Raw genomic sequence first — 20986 nt, 5'->3', positions numbered from 1 at the left:
CGATGATCAAAGGCCACACAACCCCTATTTTTTCAAAAATAGCTTGAACGACCATTCTCAATAATACCGAAGGCTAACACCAACGGATTTTTGACCAAGAAATGGTCTCTCCAAAAATCCAAGAATGTGATCTTTGGCAAGGAAACATATGGGGGTGAGGTGAACGAGCCTCTGGTCAATGATCAATGGCCACACAACCCCCATTTTTGTCGAAAATAGCCATGAACGACCATTTTCAATAATACCGAAGGCTAACACCTTCAGATTTTTGACCAAGAAAATGGTCTCCATAGAAATCCAAGAATGTGACCTATGGCAAGGAAACATAAGTGGGGTGAGGTGTACGAGCCTCTGGTCGATGATGAATGGCCACACAACCCCATTTTTGTCAGAAATTGCCTTGAACGAGCATTTTCAATAATACCAAAGGCTAACACCTACCTATTTTTGACCAAGAAATAGTCTTCGCCAGAAATCCAAGAATGTGAACTATGGGAAGGAAACATATGTGGGGTGAGGTGATCAATTGCCACACAACCCCCATTTTTGTCGAAAATAGCATGCACGACCATTTTCAATAATACCTACAGATTTTTGGCCAAGAAATGGTCTCCGCCCGAAAACCAAGAATGTGATCTATCACAAGGAAACAAATGTGGGGTAAGGAGTACGAGCCTCTAGTCGATGATCAATGGCCAACACCTACGGATTCTTGACCAAGAAATGGTCTCCACCAAAAATCCAAGAATGTGATCTATGGCCAGGAAACATATGTGGGGTCAGGTTTATGGGCCTCTGGTCGATGATCAATGATCACACAACCCCTATTTGTGTCCAAAATAGCATGAATGACCATTTTCAATAATACCGAAGGCTAACACCAATGGATTTTTGACCAAGTAATGGCCTCCACCAGAAATCCAAGAATGTGATCTTTGGCAAGGAAACATATGTGGGGTGAGGTGTACGAGCCTCTGGTCGATGATCAATGGCCACACAACACACATAAACTTAAACTCATATTGATGTGTTTCTGTCCAATCAAGTAAAACATCACACATCATTATGCCACATCGTTTCTAAAAATAAAATAAAGACCATGGGAAATTTAGTCAAATTGCACGAGAGAACTGTCCAAACATGGGTTAAGGTTGTAAGGAATCTTCTTTCCACCAAACTATTGCTATTAAGTAGGAATATGAAGAATTCAAAACAATAGATCATCTTTTAAACTAAAATGACATTTCCTTGATGTCAAGGGCATTGTATTCGCACCAGAGGGTATTAGAGTACAACTAGTGGATGAAGACGTTATTGGGCTAGCTAATGATCTTTTGTGATACCATGTTTCCTATAATCCCCTCTATTCAAGGCATACCAAGATGGGTTTTATATCCACTCAAGAAAAACAACACACATCAATATGCCACATCGTTTCTCAAAATAAAATAATGACCATGGAAAATTTATCCAAATTGAGTGAGAGAACTGTCCAAACATAGGTTAAGGTTGTAAGGCACATTTTTCCACCATACTGTTGCTAAAAAGTTGGAATATAGAGAATTCAAACAATAGATCACCTTTTAAACCACAAATGATGTTTCTATGATTTTGAGGGCACTATATTCGCACGAGAGGGTATTAGTGTGCAACTAGTGGATGAAGACGTTATTGGGCTAGCTAATGATTTTTGTGATACCAGGTTTCCAATAGTCCCCTCTATTCAAGGCATACCTAGATGGTGTTTATGTCCACTCAAGTATAACACCATACATCATTATGCCACACTATTTCTCAAAGTAAAATAAAGACCATGGGAAATTTAGCCAAATTGCGTGAGAGAACTGTCCAAATATAGGTTAAGGTTGTAAGACACCGTTTTTCCACCGTACAATTGCTAAAAAGTTGGAATATAAAGAATTCAAAACAATAGATCACCTTTTATACCACAAATGACGTTTCCCAGATGTCAAGGGCATTGTAATTGCACATGAGGGTATTAGAGTACAACTAGTGGATGAAGACGTCATTGGGCTAGCAAATGACATTTTGTGATACCAGGTTTCCTATAATCCCCTCTATTCAAGGCATACCTACACGGTGTTTATGTCCACTCAAGAAAAACAAAACACATCAATATGCCACAATGACCTTGGAAAATTTAGCCAAATTACGTGAGTGAACTGTACAAAGATAGGTTAAGGTTGTAAGGCACCTTTTTTCCACCATATAGTTGCGAAAAAGTTGGAATATAAAGAATTCAAAACAATAGATCACCTTTTAAACCTCAAATGACGTTTCTATGATATTGAGGGCATTGTATTCACAACTAGTGGATGATGACGTGATTGGGCTAGCTAATGACCTTTTGTGATACTAGGTTTCCTATAATCCCCTCTATTCAAGGCATACCTAGATGGTGTTTATGTTCACTCAAGTAAAACACCGTACATCATTTTTGCCACATCGTTTCTCAAAATAAAATAAAGACCATGGGAAATTTATCCAAATTGCGTGTGAGATCTGTCCAAACATAGGTTATGGTTGTAAGGCACCTTTTTTCCACCATACAGATGCTAAAAGGTTGGAATATAAAGAATTCAAAACAATATATCACCTTTTAAACCTCAAATGTCGTTTCTATGATATTGAGGGCATTGTATTCACACGAGTGGGTTTTAGAGTACAACTAGTGGATGAAGACATTATTGGGCTAGCTAATGATCTTTTGCGATACCAGGTTTCCTATAATCCCCTCTATTCTAGGCACACCAAGATGGCGTTTCTGTCCACTCAAGTAAAACACCACACATCATTATGCCACATCATTTCCCAAAATATAATAAAGACCATGTGAAAATTAGCGAAATAGCGTGAGAGAACTGTCCAAACATAGGTTAAGGTTATATGACACCTTTTTCCACCATACAATTGCTAAAATGTAGGAATATAAAGAATTCAAAGTAATGGATCAACTTTTAAACTAAAAATGACGTTTCCCTGATGTCAATGGCATTGTATTCACACGAGAGGGTATTAGAATACAACTACTGGATGAACACGTTAGTGGGCTAGCTAATGACCTTTTGTGATAACAGGTTTCCTATAACCCCTCTATTCAAGGCATACTTAGATGGTGATTTTGTCCACTCAAGTAAAACACCACACATCAATTTGCCACATCGTTTCTCAAAATCAAATAAAGACCATTTAAAATTTTGCAAACTACATGGGAGAACTGTCCAAACATAAGTTAAGGCTGTAAGGCACCTTATTTCCACCATACAATTGCTAAAAAGTTTCAATATAAAGAATTCAATTCAATAGATCACCTTTTAAACCACAACTGACGTTTCCTTGATGTTAAGGGCATTGCATGGGCACGAGAGGGTATTAGAGTACAACTAGTGGATGAAGATGTCATTGGGCTAGCTAATGACCTTTTGTGATACCAGGTTTCCTATAATCCTCTCTATTCAAGGCATACCTAGTCGTGTTTATTTCCACTCAAGAAAAACAAAACACATCAATATGCCACATCGTTTCTCAAAATAAAATAATGACCATGGAAAATTTAGCCAAATTACGTGAGTGAACTGTCCAAACATAGGTTAAGGTTGTAAGGCACCTTTTTTCCACCATACAGTTGCAAAAAAGTTCGAATATAAAGAATTCAAAACAATATATCACCTTTTAAACCTCAAATGATGTTTCTATGATATTGAGGGCATTGTATTCACACGAGACGGTATTAGAGTACAACTAGTGGATGAAGACGTTATTAAGCTAGCAAATGACCTTTTGTGATAGCAAAATACCTAAAATCCCGTCTATTTAACGCATACCTAGATGGTATTTGTGTCCACTCAATTAAAACACCGCACATCATTATGCCACATCGTTTCTCAAAATAAAATAAAGATCATGGGAAATTAGGCCAAATTGCGTGAGAGAACTTTCCAATCATAGGTTAAGGTTGTAAGGCACTTTTTTCCACCATACAGTTGCTAAAAAGCAGGAATATAAAGAATTCAAAACAATAGATCACCTTTTAAACTAAAAATGATGTTTCCCAGATGTCAAGGGCATTGTATTCGCACGAGAGGGTATTAGAGTACAACTAGTGGATAAAGATGTTATTGGGCTAGCTAATGACCTTTTGTGATACCAGGTTTCCTATAATTCCCTCTATTCAAGGCATACCTAGACGGTGTTTATGTCCACTCAAATAAAACACCACATATTAATATGCCACATTGTTTCACAATAAAACAAAGACCATGGAAAATTTAGCCAAATTGAGTGAGAGAACTGTCCAAACATAGGTTAAAGTTGTAAGGCACATTTTTTCACCATACGGTTGCTAAAAAGTTGGAATATAAAGAATTCAAAACAATAAATCAAATTTTAAGCCACAAATGACGTTTCTATGATATTGAGGGCACTATATTCGCACGAGAGGGTATTAGAGTACAACTAGAGGTTGAAGACGTTATTGGGCTAGCTAATAACTTTTTGTGATACCAGGTTTCCTATAATCCCTTCTATTCAAGGCGTACCAAGATTGTGTTTATGTCCACTCAAGGAAAACACCACACATCAATTTGCCACATCTTTTCTCAAAATAAAATAAAGACCATGGAAAATTTAGCCCAATGACGTCTTCATCGACTAACCCAATGTGCCTTACAACCTTAACCTATGTTTGGACTGTTCTCTCACTCAATTTGGCTAAATTTTCCATGGTCATTGTTTTATTTAGAGAAATGATGTCGCATATTGACGTGTGTTGTTTTTCTTGAGTGGACATAAACACCGTCTATGTATGCCTTGAATGGAGGGGATTATAGGAAACGTAGTATTACAAAAGGTCATTAGCTTGCCCAATAACGTCTTCATCCACTAGTTGTACTCTAATACCCTCTGGTGCGAATACAATGCCCTTGACATCAGGGAAACGTCATTTTTAGTTTAAAAGGTGATCTATTGTTTTGAATTCTTTATATTCCTACTTATTAGCATCTTTTTGGTGGAAAAAAGGTGTCTTACAACCCTAACCTATGTTTGGAAAGTTCTCTCGTGCAATTTGGCAAAATTTCCCATGGTCTTTATTTTATTTTGAGAAATGATGTGGCATAATGATGTGCGATGTTTTACTTGAGTGGACATAAACACCATCTAGATATGCCTTGAATAAAGGGATTATAGGAAACCTGGTATCACAAAAGGTCATTAACTAGCCCAATAACGCCTTCATCCGCTAGTTGTACTCTAATACCCTCTCGTGTGAATACAATGCCCTCAATATCATAGAAACGTCATTTGAGGTTTAAAAGGTGATCTATTGTTTTGAATTCTTTATATTCCAACTTTTTAGCAACTGTATGGTTGAAAAAATTGCCTTACAACCTTAACCTATGTTTGGACAGTTCACTCACGCAATTTGGCTAAATTTTCCATAGTCTTTATTTTATTTTTAGAAATGATGTGTCATATTGATGTGTGGTGTTTTACTTGAGTGGACATAAACACCATCTAGGTATCCCTTGAATAGAGGGGATTATAGGAAACCTGGTATCACAAAAGATCATTATCTAGCCCATTGACGTCTTCATCCACTAGTTGTACTCTAATACCCTCTCATCCGAATATAATGCCCTTGACATCAGGGAAACATCATTTGTGGTTTAAAAGTTGATCTATTGTATTGAATTCTTTATATTCCAACTTTTTATCATCTTTATTTTATTTTGAGAATCGATGTGGCAAATTGATGTGTGGCGTTTTACTTGAGTGGACATAAACACCGTTTAAGTATTCCTTGAATAATGGGGATTATAGGAAACCTGTTATCACAAAAGATCATTAGCTAGCCCACTAGCGTCTTCATCCAATAGTTGTACTCTAATACCCTCTCGTGCGAATACAATGCCTTTAATATTATAGAAACACTATTTTTTGTTTCAAACATGATCTATTGTTTTGAATTCTTTATATTCCAACTTTTTAGCAACTATATGGTGGAAAAAGGTGTCTTACAACCTTAACCTATGTTTGGACAGATCTCTTACGCAATTTGGCTAAATTTCCTATTGTCTTTATTTTATTTTTAGAAACGATGTGGCGTAATGATGTGCGATGTTTTACTTGAGTGGACATAAACACCATCTAGGTATGCCTTTAATACAGGGGATTATAGGAAACCTAGTATCACAAAAGGTCATTAGCTAGCCCAATAACATCTTCATCCACTAGTTGTTCTCGAATACCCACTCGTCTTAATACAATGTCCTCAATATCATAGAAACGTCATTTGAGGTTTAAAAGGTGATCTATTGTTTTGTATTCTTTATATTACAACCTTTTCACAACTGTATGGTGGAAAAAAGGTGACATACAACTATAACCTATGTTTGGACAGATCTCTCACGCAATTTTTCTAAATTTCCCATGGTCTTTATTTTATTTTATTTTGAGAAACGATGTGGCATAATGATGTGCGGTGTTTTACTTGAGTGGACATAAACACCACCTAGGTATGCCTTGAATGGAGAGGATTATAGGAAACCTGGTATCACAAAAGGTCAGTAGCTAGCCCAACAATGTCTTCATCCACCAGTTGTACTCTAATACCCTCTCATGTGAATACAATGCCCTCAATATAATGGAAACATCATTTGTGGTTTAAAAGGTGATCTATTGATTAGAATTCTTTATATTCCAACTTTTTAGCAACTGTATGGTGGAAAAAAGGTGTCGTACAACCATAACCTATGTTTGGACAATTCACTCATGCAATTTGGCTAAATTTTCCATGGTCTTTATTTTATTTTGAGAAACGATGTGGCATATTGAATAGAGGGGATTATAAGAAACCTAGAGGGGATTATAAGAAACCTAGAATCACAAAAGGTCATTAGCTAGCCCAATGACGTCTTCATCCACTAGTTATACTCTAATACCCTCTCGTGCTAATACAATGCCCTTGACATCAAGAAACGTCATTTGTAGTTTAAAAGGTTATCTATTGTATTGAATTCTTTATATTCCAACTTTTTGCATGGTTTAAAAAATATGCCTTACAATGTTAACCTATGTTTGGACAGGTCTCCCATGCAATTTGGCTAAAATTTTCATGGTCTTTATTTTATTTTGAGAAACGATGTTGCAAATTGAAGTGTGGTGTTTTACTTGAGTGGACTTAAACACCATTTGAGTATGCCTTGAATAGAGGGGATTATAGGAAACATATTATCACAAAAGGTCATTAGCTAGCCCACTAATGTCTTCACTCGGTGTGTTGTACTCTAATACCCTCTCATGCGAATACAATGCCCTCATTACCATAGAAACACTATTTCTAATTTCAAAGTTGGTCTATTCTTTTGAATTCTTTATATTCCAACTTTTTAGCAACTGTATGATGGAAAAAGGTGCGTTACAACCTTAACCTATGTTTGGACAGATCTCTTATGTAATTTGGCTAAATTTCCTATGGTCTTTATTTTATTTTGAGAAACAATGTGGCATAATAAAGTGTAGTGTTTTACTTGAGTGGACATAAACACCATCTAGGTATGCCTTGAATAGAGAGGATTATAGGAAACCTGGTATCACAAAAGGTCATTAGCTATCCCAATAACGTCTTCATCCACTAGTTGTACTCTAATACTCACTCATGTGAATACAATGCAGTCAATATCATAGAAACATCATTTGAGGTTTAAAAGCTGATCTATTGTTATGAATTCTTTATATTCCAACCGACCATTTCCAGGTCATAAATCGTAGGTGTTAGCCTTCTGTATTATTGAAAATGGTCATTAATGGCTATTTTTGACAATAATGGGGTTGTGTGGCCATTGATCATCGACCAGAGGCTCGTACACCTCACCCCACATATGTTTCCTTGCCATAGATCACATTCTTGGATTTCTAGTGGAGACCATTTGTTGATCAAAAATTCATAGGTGTTAGCCTTCGGTATTATTGAAATAGTCGTCCATTCAATTTTCGACAAAAATGTGGGTTGTGTGGCCATTTATCATCGAACAAAGGATCGTACAACTCACCCCACAAATGTTTCCTTCCCATAGATCACAATCTTGGATTTCTGGTGGAGACCATTTCTTGGTCAAAAATTCATAGGTGTTACCCTTCGGTATTATTGAAAATGGTCGTTCATGTTATTTTCAAAAAAATAGGGGTTGTGTTGCCATTGATCAATGACGAGAGGCTCGTACACCTAACCCCACATATGTTTACTTGCCATATATGACATTCTTGGATTTCTATTGGATACAATTTCTTGGCCAAAAATTGTAGGTGTTATCCTTCGGTATTATTGAAAATGGTCGTTCATGCTATTTTCAACAAAAATAGGGGTTGTGTGGCCATTAATCATCGACCAAAGGCTCGTACACGTCATCCCACATATGTTTTATTGCCATAGATAAAATGTTTGGATTTCTGGTGGAGACCAAATCTTAGTAAAAATGTGTAGGTGTTAGCCTTCGGTATTATTGAAAATGGTCGTTCATGCTATTTTCGACAAAAATGGGGGTTGTGTGGCCATTGGTCGTTGACCAGAGGCTCGTACACCTCACCCCACATATGTTTCCTTGCCATAGATCACATTTTGTTTGACTCTATTTATTGGTAAAATATCTGTAGGTGTTAGCCTTCGGTATTATTCAAAATGGTTGTTCATGCTATTTTCGAAAAAATATGGGTTGTGTGGCCATTGATCATCGACCAGGGGTTCGTACACCTGACCCCACATATTTTTCTTTGCCATAGATCACATTCTTGGATTTCTAGTGGAGGTCGTTTCTTGGTGAGAAATCTGTAGGTGTCAGCCTTCTGTATTATTGAATATGGTAGTTCATGCTATTTTCGACAAAAATGGGGGTTGTGTGGCCATTGATCATCGACCAGAGGCTCGTACACCTGACCCCACATGTGTTTCCTTGCCATAAATCACAATCTTGGATTTCTGGTAGAGACCATTTCATGGTCAAAAATCTGTAGGTGTTAGCCTTCAGTTTTATTGAAAATGGTCGTTCATGGCTATTTGCGACAGAATGGGGGTTGTGTGGCCATTGATCATCGACCAGAGGCTCATACACCTCACCCCACATATGTTTCTTTGCCAGAGATCACATTCTTGGATTTCTGGTGGAGACCATTTGTTGGTGAAAAATCCGTAGGTGTTAGCCTTCTTTATTATTGAAAATGGTCGCTCTTGGCTATTTTCTACAAAAATGAGGGTTGTGTGGCCATTGATCATCGACTAGAGTCTCATACACCTGTCCACACATATGTTTCCTTGCCAAAGATCACATTCTTGGATTTTTGGTGGTGACCATTTCTTGGTCAAAAATTTGTATGTGTTAGCCTTCGGTATTATTGAAAATGGCCATTCATGTTATTTTCGACAAAAATGGGGGTTGTGTAGCCATTGATCATCGACCATAGGCTCGTACGCCTGACCCCACATGTGTTTCCTTACCATAGATCACAATTTTGAATATCTGTTGGAGACCATTTCTTGGTCAAAAATCTATAGGTGTCAGCCTTCGGTATTATTGAAAATAGTCGTTCATGCTATTTTCGACTTCCTTGGATTCCTAGAGGAGACCAAATTTTGGTCAAAAGTCCGTAGGTGTGAGCCTTCAGTATTATTGAAAATGGTAGTACATGCTATTTTCGAAAAAATGGGTGTTGTGTGGCCATTAATCATTGACTAGAGGCTCGTACACCTCACCCCACATATTTTTGCTTGCCATAGATTGCATTCTTGGATTTTTGGTGGAGTCCATTTCTTTGTCAAAAATCCGTAGGTGTTATCCTTCGATATTATTAAAATGGTCGTCCATGCAATTTTCGAGAAAAATGTGGGTTGTGTGGCCATTGATCATCGACTAGAGGCTCGTACACTTCACCCCACATATGTTTACTTGCCATAGATCGCATTCTTGGATTTCTAGTGGAGACCATTTATTGGTTAAAAATTTGTAGGTGTTAGCCTTCGGTATTATTGAAAATGGTCCTTCATGCTATTTTCGACAAAAAATAGGGGTTGTGTGGCCATTGATCATCGACCAGAGGCTCGTACAATTCCCCACACATATGTTTCCTTGCCATAGATCACATTGTTGGATTTCTGGTAGAGACCATTTTTTGGTCAAAAATTCGTAGGTGTTTGCCTTCAGTATTATTGAAAATGTTTGTTCATGGCTATTTTCGACAGAAATGGGGGTTGCGTGGCCATTGATCATCGACCAGAGTCTCGTACACCTCACCCGACATATGTTTCCTTGACATAGATCACATTCTTGGATTTCTGGTGGAGACCATTTCTTAGTCAAAAATCTGTAGGTGTTAGCCTTCGGTACTATTGAAAATGGTCGTTCATGCTATTTTCGACAAAAATAGGGGTTGTGTGGCCATTGATCATCGACCAGAGGCTCGTACACTTGACCCCACATATGTTTCCTTGCCATAGATCACATTCTTGGATTTTTGGTGGAGACCATTTCTTGGTCAAAAATCCGTAGGTGTTGGCCTTCCGTATTATTGAAAATGGTTTTCATGCTATTTTTAACAAAAATAGGGGTTGTGTGGTCATTGATCATCGACCAGAGGCTCGTACACCTCACCCCACACATGTTTCCTTGCCATAGATCACATTCTTGGATTTCTTGGTCAAAAATCTGTAGGTGTTAGCCTTTGGTATTTTTAAAAATGGTCGGTCATAATATTTTCGAAAAAATGGGGATTGTGTGGCCACTCATCGTCGACCAGAGCCTCGTACACCTGACAACACATATGTTTCCTATTCATATATCACATTCTTGGATTTCTGGTGGAGACAATTTTTTTTAAAAAAAATCGTAGGGGTTAGCCTTCGGTATTATTGAAATGGTCATTCATGCAATTTTCGAAAGCCTTGAATTTCTAGCGGAGACCATTTCTTGGTCAAAAATCTGTAGGTGTTAGCCTTCAGTATTATTGAAAATGTTCGTTCATGCTATTGTCGACAAAAATGGGGGTTGTGTGGCCATTGATCATCGACTAGAGGCTCGTACACCTCACCCCACATATGTTTGCTTGCCATAGATTGCATCCTTGGATTTCTTATGGAGACCATTTCTTCATCAAAAATCCGTAGGTGTTATCCTTCGGTATTATTGAAAATGGTCGTTCATGCAATTTTTGACAAAAATGTGTGTTGTGTGGCCACTAGTCATCGACTAGAGGCTCGTTTGTATGTGTTAGCCTTCGGTATTATTGAAAATTGTTGTTCATGCTATTATCGACAAAAATGGGGGTATTGTGGCCATTGATCATCGACTAGAGGCTCGTACACCTCACCCCACATAGGTTACCTTGCCATAGATCACGTTCTTGGAATCCTGGTGGAGACCATTTCTTGGTCAAAAAATTCGTAGTTGTTAGCCTTCACTATTATTGAAAGTGGTCGTTCTTGGCTATTTTCGACTAAAATGGGGGTTATGTGGCCATTGATCATCGACTAGAGGCTCGTACACCTCACTCCACATATGTTTCCTTGCCATGGATCATCGACTAGAGGCTCGTTCTTGGATAACGAGCCTCTAGTCGATGATCAATGGCCACACAACAAACATTTTTTTCAAAAATTGCATGAATGACCATTTTCAATAATACAGAAGGATAACACCTACGGATTTTTGATGAAGAAATGGTCTCAACCAGAAATCTAGGAATGCAATCTTTGGCAAGCAAACATATGTGGGGTGAGGTGTACGAGCCTCTAGTCGATGATCAATGGCCACACAACCCCCATTTTTGTCGACAATAGCATGAACAAACATTTTCAATAATACTAAAGGCTAACACCTACAGATTTTTGACCAAGAAATGGTCACCCCTAGAAATCCAAGGCTGTCAAAAATTGCATGAATGACTATTTCAATAATGCCGATGGCTAACCCCTACGGATTTTTACCAGAAATCCAAAAATGTGATCTATGAACAGGAAACATATGTGTTGTCTGGTGTACGAGGCTCTGGTCGACGATTAGTGGCCACACAACCCCCATTTTTCGAAAATATTATGACCGACCATTTTCAAAAATACCAAAGGCTAACACCTACAGATTTTTGACCAAGAAATGGCATCCACCAGAAATCCAAGAATGTGATATATGGCAAGGAAACATATGTGGGGTGAGGTGTACGAGCCCCTGGTCGATGATCAATGGCCACACAACCCCTATTTTTGTCGAAAATAGCATGAACGACCATTTTCAATAATACGGAAGGCCAACATCTACGGATTTTTGACCAAGAAATGGTCTCCACTAGAAATCCTAGAATGTGATCTATGGCAAGGAAACATATGTGGGGTGAAGTGTACGAGCCTGTGGTCGATGATCAATGGCCACACCACCCCTATTTTTGTCGAAAATAGCATGAACGACCATTTTCAAAAGTACCTAAGGCTAACACCTACAAATTTTTGACTAAGAAATGGTCTCCACCAGAAATCAAAGAATGTGATCTATGCCAAGGAAACATATGTGGGGTGAGGTGTACGAGACTCTGGTCGATGATCAATGGCCACACAACCCCCATTTCTGTCGAAAATAGCCATGAACAACCATTTTCAATAATACCGAAGGCTAACACTTACGAATTTTTGACCAAAAAATGGTCTCTACCAGAAATCCAAGAATGTGATCTATGGCAAGGAAACATATGTGTGGGGAATTGTACGAGCCTCTGGTTGATGATCAATGGCCACACAACCCCTATTTTTTGTCGAAAATAGCATGAACGACCATTTTCAAAAATACCGAAGGCTAGCACCTATGGATTTTTGACCAATAAATGGTCTCCACCAGAAATCCAAGAATGTGATCTATGGCAAGTAAACATATGTGGGGTGAAGTGTATGAGCCTCTGGTCGATGATAAATAGCCACACAACCCACATTTTTCTCGAAAATTTCATGGACGACCATTTTAATAATACCGAAGGATAACACCTACGGATTTTTGACCAAGAAATGGATTCCACCAAAAATCCTAGAATGCAATATATGGCAAGCAAACATATGTGGGGTGACACAACCCCCGTTTTTTCGAAAATAGCATGTACGACCATTTTCAATAATACCGAAGGCTAACACCTACGGATTTTTGACCAAGAAATGGTCTCCCCTAGAAATCCAAGGATGTCGAAAATAGCATGAACGACCATTTTTAATAATACCGAAGGCTAACACCTACATATTTTTGACCAAAAAATGGTATCCAACAGATATCCAAAATTGTGATCTATGGTAAGGAAGCACATGTGGGGTCAGGTGTATGAGCCTACGGTCGATGATCAATGGCTACACAACCCGCATTTTTGTCGAAAATAGCATGAACGACCATTTTCAATAATATCGAAGTCTGTCACCTACGGATTGTTGACTAAGAAATGGTCTCCACCAGAAATCCAAGAATGTGATCTATGTCAAGGAAACATATGTGGGGTGAGGTGTACGAGCCTCTGGTAGATGACTAATGGCCACACAACCCCCATTTTTGTTGAAAATAGCATGAACGACCATTTTCAATAATACCGAAGGCTAACACATATAGATTTTTGACCAAAAATGGTCACCACCAAAAATCCAAGAATATGATCTTTGGTAAGGAAACATATGTGTGGACAGGTGTGCGAGCCTCTGGTCAATGATCAATGGCCACACAACCCTCATTTTTGTAGAAAATAGCCAAGAACGACCATTTTCAATAATACCGAAGGCTAACACCTACGGATTTTTCACCAAGAAATGGTCTCCACCAGAAATCCAAGAATATGATCTCTGGTAAAGAAACATATGTGGGGTGAGGTGTACGAGCCTCTGGTCGATGATCAATGGCCACACAACCCCCATTTCTGTCGAAAATAGCCATGAACGACCATTTTTAATAAAACCGAAGGATAACACTTACATATTTTTGACCATGAAATGATCTCTACCAAAAATCCAATATTGTGATCTATGGCAAGAAACACACGGGGGGTCAGGTGTACGAGCCTCTTGTCGATGATCAATGGCCACACAACCCCCATTTTTGTCAAAAATAGCATGAACTACCATATTCAATAATATAGAAGGCTAACACCTACAGATTTCTCACCAAGAAACGACCTCCACTAGAAATCCAATAATGTGATCTATGGCAAAGAAAAATATGTGGGGTCAGGTGTACGAACCCCTGGTCGATGATCAATGGCCACACAACCCATATTTTTCGAAAATAGCGTGAACGACCATTTTCAATAATACCGAAGGCTAACATCTACAGATTTTTTACCAATAAATAGAGTCAAACATTATGTGATCTATGGCAAGGAAACATATGTGGGGTGAGGTGTACGAGCCTCTGGTCAATGACCAATGGCCACACAACCCCCATTTTTGTCGAAAATAGCATGAACGACCATTTTCAATAATACCGAAGGCTAACACCTACGCATTTTTACTAAGATTTGGTCTCCCCCAGAAATCTAAGCATGTGATCTATGGTAATAAAACATATGTGGGATGAGGTGTACGAGCCTTTGGTCGATGATTAATGGCCACACAACCCCTATTTTTGTTGAAATTAGCATGAACGACCATTTTCAATAATACCGAAGGATAACACCTACAATTTTTGACCAAGAAATGGTATCCAATAGAAATCCAAGAATGTGATTTATGGCAAGTAAACATATGTGGGGTAGGTGTATGAGCCTCTCGTCATTGATCAATGGCCACACAACCCCCGTTTTTTCAAAAATAGCATGAACGACCTTTTTTAATAATACCGAAGGGTAACACCTACAATTTTTCTACCAAGAAATGGTCTCCACCAGAAATCCAACATTGTGATCTATGGGAAGGAAACATTTGTGGGGTGAGTTGCACGAGCTTTTGGTCGATGATAAATGGCCAAGCAACCCACATGTTTGTCGAAAATTGCATGGACGACCATTTTCAATAATACCGAAAGCTAACACCTACGGATTTTTTATCAACAAATGGTCTCCACCAGAAATCCAAGAATGTGATCTATGGCAAGGAAACATATGTGGGGTGAGGTGTATGAGCCTCTGGTTGATGATCAATGGCCACACAACCCGATTTTTTTCGAAAATAGCCATGAATGACCATTTTCAATAATACAGAAGGCTAACACCTACAATTTTTTACCTAAAAATGGTCGGTTGGGATATAAAGAATTCAAAACAATAGATCAGCTTTTAAACCTCAAATGACGTTTCTATGATATTGACTGCATTGTATTCACATGAGTGAGTATTAGAGTACAACTAGTGGATGAAGACATCATTGGGCTAGCTAATGACCTTTTGTGATACTAGGTTTCCTATAATCCCCTCTATCCAAGGCATACATAGATGGTGTTTATGTCCACTCAAGTAAAACACTACACTTTATTATGCCACATTGTTTCTCAAAATAAAATAAAGACCATGGGAAATTTAGCCAAATTACATAAGAGATCTGTCCAAACATAGTTTATGGTTGTAAGGCACCTTTTTTCCATCATACAGTTGCTAAAAAGTTGGAATATAAAGAATTAAAACGAATAGACCATGAAAATAGTGTTTCTATGGTAATGAGGGCATTGTATTCGAATGAGAGGGTATTAGAGTACAACACACTGAATGAAGACATTAGTGGGCTAGCTAATGACCTTTTGTGATAATATGTTTCCTATAATCCCCTCTATTCAAGGCATACTTAAACGGTGTTCATGTCCACTCAAGTAAAACACCACATTTCAATTTGCAATGTTGTTTCTCAAAATAAAATAAAGACCATGAAAATTTTAGCCAAATTGCCTGAGAGACCTGTCCAAACATAGGTTAACGTTGTAAGGCACATTTTTTAAACCATGCAAAAAGTCGGAATATAAAGAATACAATACAATACAATAGATAACCTTTTAAACTACAAATGACGTTTCCCTGATGTCAAGGGCATTGTATTAGCACGAGAGGGTATTAGAGTACAACTAGTGGATGAAGACGTCATTGGGCTAGCTAACGACCTTTTGTGATTCTAGGTTTCCAATAATCCCCTCTAGCTTTCCTATAATCCCCTCTATTCAATATGTCACATCGTTTCTCAAAATAAAATAAAATAAAATAAAGACCATGGAAAATTTAGCCAAATTGCATGAGTGAATTGTCCAAACATAGGTTAAGGTTGTAAGGCACCTTTTTCCACCATACATATGATAAAAAGTTGGAATATAAATAATTCAATACAATAGATCAACTTTTAAACCACAAATGATGTTTCCCTGATATCAAGGGCATTGTATTCGGACGAGAAGGTATTAGAGTACAACTAGTGGATGAAGACATTGTTGGGCTAGATAATGACCTTTTGTGATACCGGGTTTCCTATAATCCTCTCTATTCAAGGCATACCTAGATGGTGTTTATGTCCACTCAAGTAAAACACCGCACATCATTATGCCACATCATTTCTCAAAATAAAATAAAATAAAGACCATGGAAAATTTAGTCAAATTGCGTGAGTGAACTGTCCATACATAGGTTAAGGTTGTAAGGCAATTTTTTTCCACCATACATTTGCTAAAAAGTTGGAATATAAAGAATTCAAAACAATAGATTGCCTTTTAAACCTCAAATGACGTTTCTATGATATTGAGGGCATTGTAATCACACGAGTGGGTATTTGAGTACAACTAGTTGATGAAGACGTTATTGGGCTAGCTAATGACCTTTTGTGATACCAGGTTTCCTATAATCCCTTTATTCAAGGCATACCTAGATGGTGTTTATGTCCACTCAAGTAAAACATCACACATCATTGTGCCACATCATTTCTCAAAATAAAGTAAAGACCATGGGAAATTTAGCCAAATTGCACGAGAGAACTTTCCAAACATAGGTTAATGTTGTAAGGCACCTTTTTCCACCAAAAAGATGCTAATAAGTAGGAATATAAAGAATTCAAATCAATAGATCACCTTTTAAACTAAAAAGGACGTTTCCCTGATGTCAAGGGCATTTTATTCGCACGAGAGGGTATTAGAGTACAACTAGTGGATGAAGACATTATTGGGCTAGCTAATGACCTTTTGTAATACCAGGTTTCCTATAATCCCCTCTATTCAAGGCATACCTAGACGGTGTTTATGTCCACCCAAGAAAAAGAACTCACGTCAATATGCCACATCATTTCTCAAAATAAAACAATGACCATGGAAAATTTATCCAAATCGAGTGAGAGAACAATCCAAACATAGGTTAAGGTTGTAAGGCACATTGGGCTAGTCGATGAAGACGTCATTGGGCAAATTTTTCCATGGTTTTTATTTTATTTTGAGAAAAGATGTAGCAAATTGATGTGTGGTGTTTTACTTGAGTGGACATAAACACAATCTAGTTACGCCTTGAATAGAAGGGATTATAGGAAACCTTGTATCACAAAAAGTTATTTGCTAGCCCAATAACGTCTTCATCCTCTAGTTGTACTCTAATACCCTCTCGTACGAATACAGTGCCCTCAATATCATAAAAACGTCATTTGTGGTTTAAAAGGTGATCTATTGTTTTGAATTCTTTATATTCCAACTTTTTAGCAACCGTATGGTGGAAAAATGTGCCTTACAACTTTAACCTATGTTTGGATAGTTCTCTCACTCAATTTGGCTAAATTTTCCATGATCTTTATTTTATTGAGAAACAATGTGGCATATTAATATTTTGTGTTTTATTTGAGTAGACATAAACACCGTCTAGGTATGCCTTGAATAGAGGGGATTATAGGAAACCTGGTATCACAAAAGGTCATTAGCTAGCCCAATAACATCTTTATCCACTAGTTGTACTCTAATACCCTCTCGTGCGAATACAATGCCCTTGGCATCTGGGAAACATCATTTTTAGTTTAAAAGGTGATCTATTGTTTTGAATTCTTTATATTCCTGCTTTTTAGCAACCGTATAGTGGAAAAAAGTGCCTTACAACCTTAACATATGTTTGGAAAGTTCTCACACACAATGGCTAAATTTCCCACGGTTTTTATTTTATTTTGAGAAGCGATGTGGCATATTGATGTGCGGTGTTTTACTTGAGTGGACACAAATACCATCTAGGTATGCATTAAATAGAGGAGATTATAGGAATCCCGCTATCACAAAAGGTCATTTGCTAGCCCAATAACGTCTTCATCCACTAGTAGTACTCTAATACCGTCTCGTGTGAATACAATGCCCTCAATATTATAGAAACGTCATTTGAGGTTTAAAAGGTGATCTATTGTTTTGAATTCTTTATATTCCAACTTTTTCGCAACTGTATGGTGGAAAAAGGTGCCTTACAACCTTAACCGATATTTGGACAGTTCACTCACGTAATTTGGCTAAATTTTCCATGGTCATTATTTTATTTTGAGAAACGATGTGGCATATTGATGTCTTTTGTTTTTCTTGAGTGGACATAAACACGACTAGGTATGGCTTGAATAGAGGGGATTATAGGAAACCTGGTATCACAAAAGGTCATTAGCTAGCCCAATAATGTCTTCATCCACTGGTTGTACTTTAATACCCTCTCGTGTGAATACAATTCCGTCAATATCATAGAAACGACATTTGAGGTTTAAAAGGTGATATATTGTTTTGAATTCTTTATATTCCAACCTTTTAGCATCTGTATGGTGGAAAAAAGGTGCCTTACAACCGTAACTTATGTTTGGACAGATCTCACACGCAATTTGGATAAATTTCCCATGGTCTTTATTTTATTGAGAAACGATGTGGCAAAATGATGTGCGGTGTTTTACTTGAGTGGACATAAACACCATCTAGGTATGCCTTGAATATAGGGGTCTATAGGAAACCTGGTATCACAAAAGGTCATTAGCTAGCCCAATAACGTCTTCATCCACTAGGTGTACTCTAATACCGTCTCATGTGAATACAATGCCCTCAATATCATAGAAACGTCATTTGAGGTTTAAAAGGTGATCTATTGTTTTGAATTCTTTATATTCCAACTTTTTCGCAATTGTATGGTGGAAAAAAGGTGCCTTACAACCTTAACCTATGTTTGTATAGTTCACTCACGTAATTTGGCTAAATTTTCCAAGGTCATTATTTTATTTTGAGAAATAATGTGGCATATTGATGTGTTTTGTTTTTCTTGAGTGGACATAAACACCGTCTAGGTATGCCTTGAATAGAGGGGATTATAGGAAACCGGGAATCACAAAATGTCATTTGCTAGCCCAATGACGTCTTCATCCACTAGTTGTACTCTAATACCCTCGCGTGCAATTACAATGCCCTTGACATCAGGGAAACGTCATTTGTGGTATAAACGGTGATCTATTGTTTTGAATTCTTTATATTCCAACTTTTTAGCAATTGTACGGTGGAAAAAAGGTGCCTTACAACATTAACCTATATTTGGACTGTTCTCTCACGCAATTTGGCTAAATTTCCCATGGTCTTTTTTTTATTTTGAGAATGGTGTGGCATAATGATGTATGGTGTTATACTTGAGTGGACATAAACACCATTTAGGTATGCCCTGAATAGAGAGGATTATTGGAAACCTGGTATCACAAAAGTCATTAGCTAGCCCAATAACGTCTTCATCCACTAGTTGCACTCTAATACCCTCTCATGCGAATATAGTGCCCTCAAAATCATAAAAACGTCATTTGCGGTTTAAAAGGTGATCTATTGTTTGAATTCTCTATATTCCAACTTTTTAGAAATGGTATGGTGGAAAAAATGTGCCTTACAACCTTAACCTATGTTTGGACAGTTCTCTCACTCAATTTGGATAAATTTTCCATGGTCATTATTTTATTTTGAGAAACGATGTGGCATATTGATGTGTTTTTCTTGTGTGGACATAAACACCATCTAGGTATGCCTTGAATAGAGGGGATTATAGGAAACCTGGTATCACAAAAGGTCATTAGCTAGCCCTATAACGTCTTCATCCACTAGTTGTACTCTAATATCCTCTCGTGTGAATACAATGCCCTTGACATCAGGGAAACGTCATTTTTAGTTTAAAAGATGACCTATTGTTTTGAATTCTTTATATTCCTACTTATTAGCAACTGTTTGGTGGAAAGAAGATTCCTTACAACCTTAACCTATGTTTGGACAGTTCTCTCGTGCAATTTGGCTAAATTTTCCATGGTCTTTATTTTATTTTGAGAAACGATGTGGCATAATGATGTGCGATGTTTTACTTGAGTGGACATAAACACATCAAAATGAGTTTAAGTTTATGTGTGTTGTGTGGCCATTGATCATCGACCAGAGGCTCGTACACCTCACCCCACAAATGTTTCCTTGCCATAGATCAGATTCTTAGATTTTTGGTGGAGACCGTTTCATGGTCAAAATCCGTAGGTGTTAGCCTTCTGTATTATTGAAAATGGTCGTTCATGGCTATTTTCGGCAAAAATGAAGGTTGTGTGGCCATAGATCATCAATTGGAGGCTCCTACACATCACCCCACATATGTTTCCTTGCCATAGATCACATTCTTGGTTTTCTGGTGGAGACCATTTTTTGGCCAAAAATTTGTTGGTGTTAGCCTTCGGTATTATTGAAAATGGTCCTTCATGCTATTTTCAACAAAAATGGGAGTTGTGTGGCCATTGATCATCGACCAAAGCCTTCTACATCTCACCCCACGTATGTTTCCTTGCCATAGATCACATTCTTGGTTTTCAGGTGGACACCATTTCTTGGTCAAAAATCAGTAGGTGTTAGCCTTCGGTATTATTAAAAATGTTCGTTCATGCAATTTTCGACAAAAATGGGGGTTGTGTGGCCATTTGATCATCGACCAGTTGCTCATACACCTGGCCCCACATATGTTTCATTGCCATAGATCACATTCTTGGATTTCTAGTGGAGACCATTTC

The sequence above is a fragment of the Zea mays genome, chromosome 8, assembly GCF_902167145.1.
Source record: "Zea mays cultivar B73 chromosome 8, Zm-B73-REFERENCE-NAM-5.0, whole genome shotgun sequence".
Taxonomy (NCBI): Eukaryota; Viridiplantae; Streptophyta; class Magnoliopsida; order Poales; family Poaceae; genus Zea; species Zea mays.
This window is presented reverse-complemented; position numbering follows the sequence as displayed.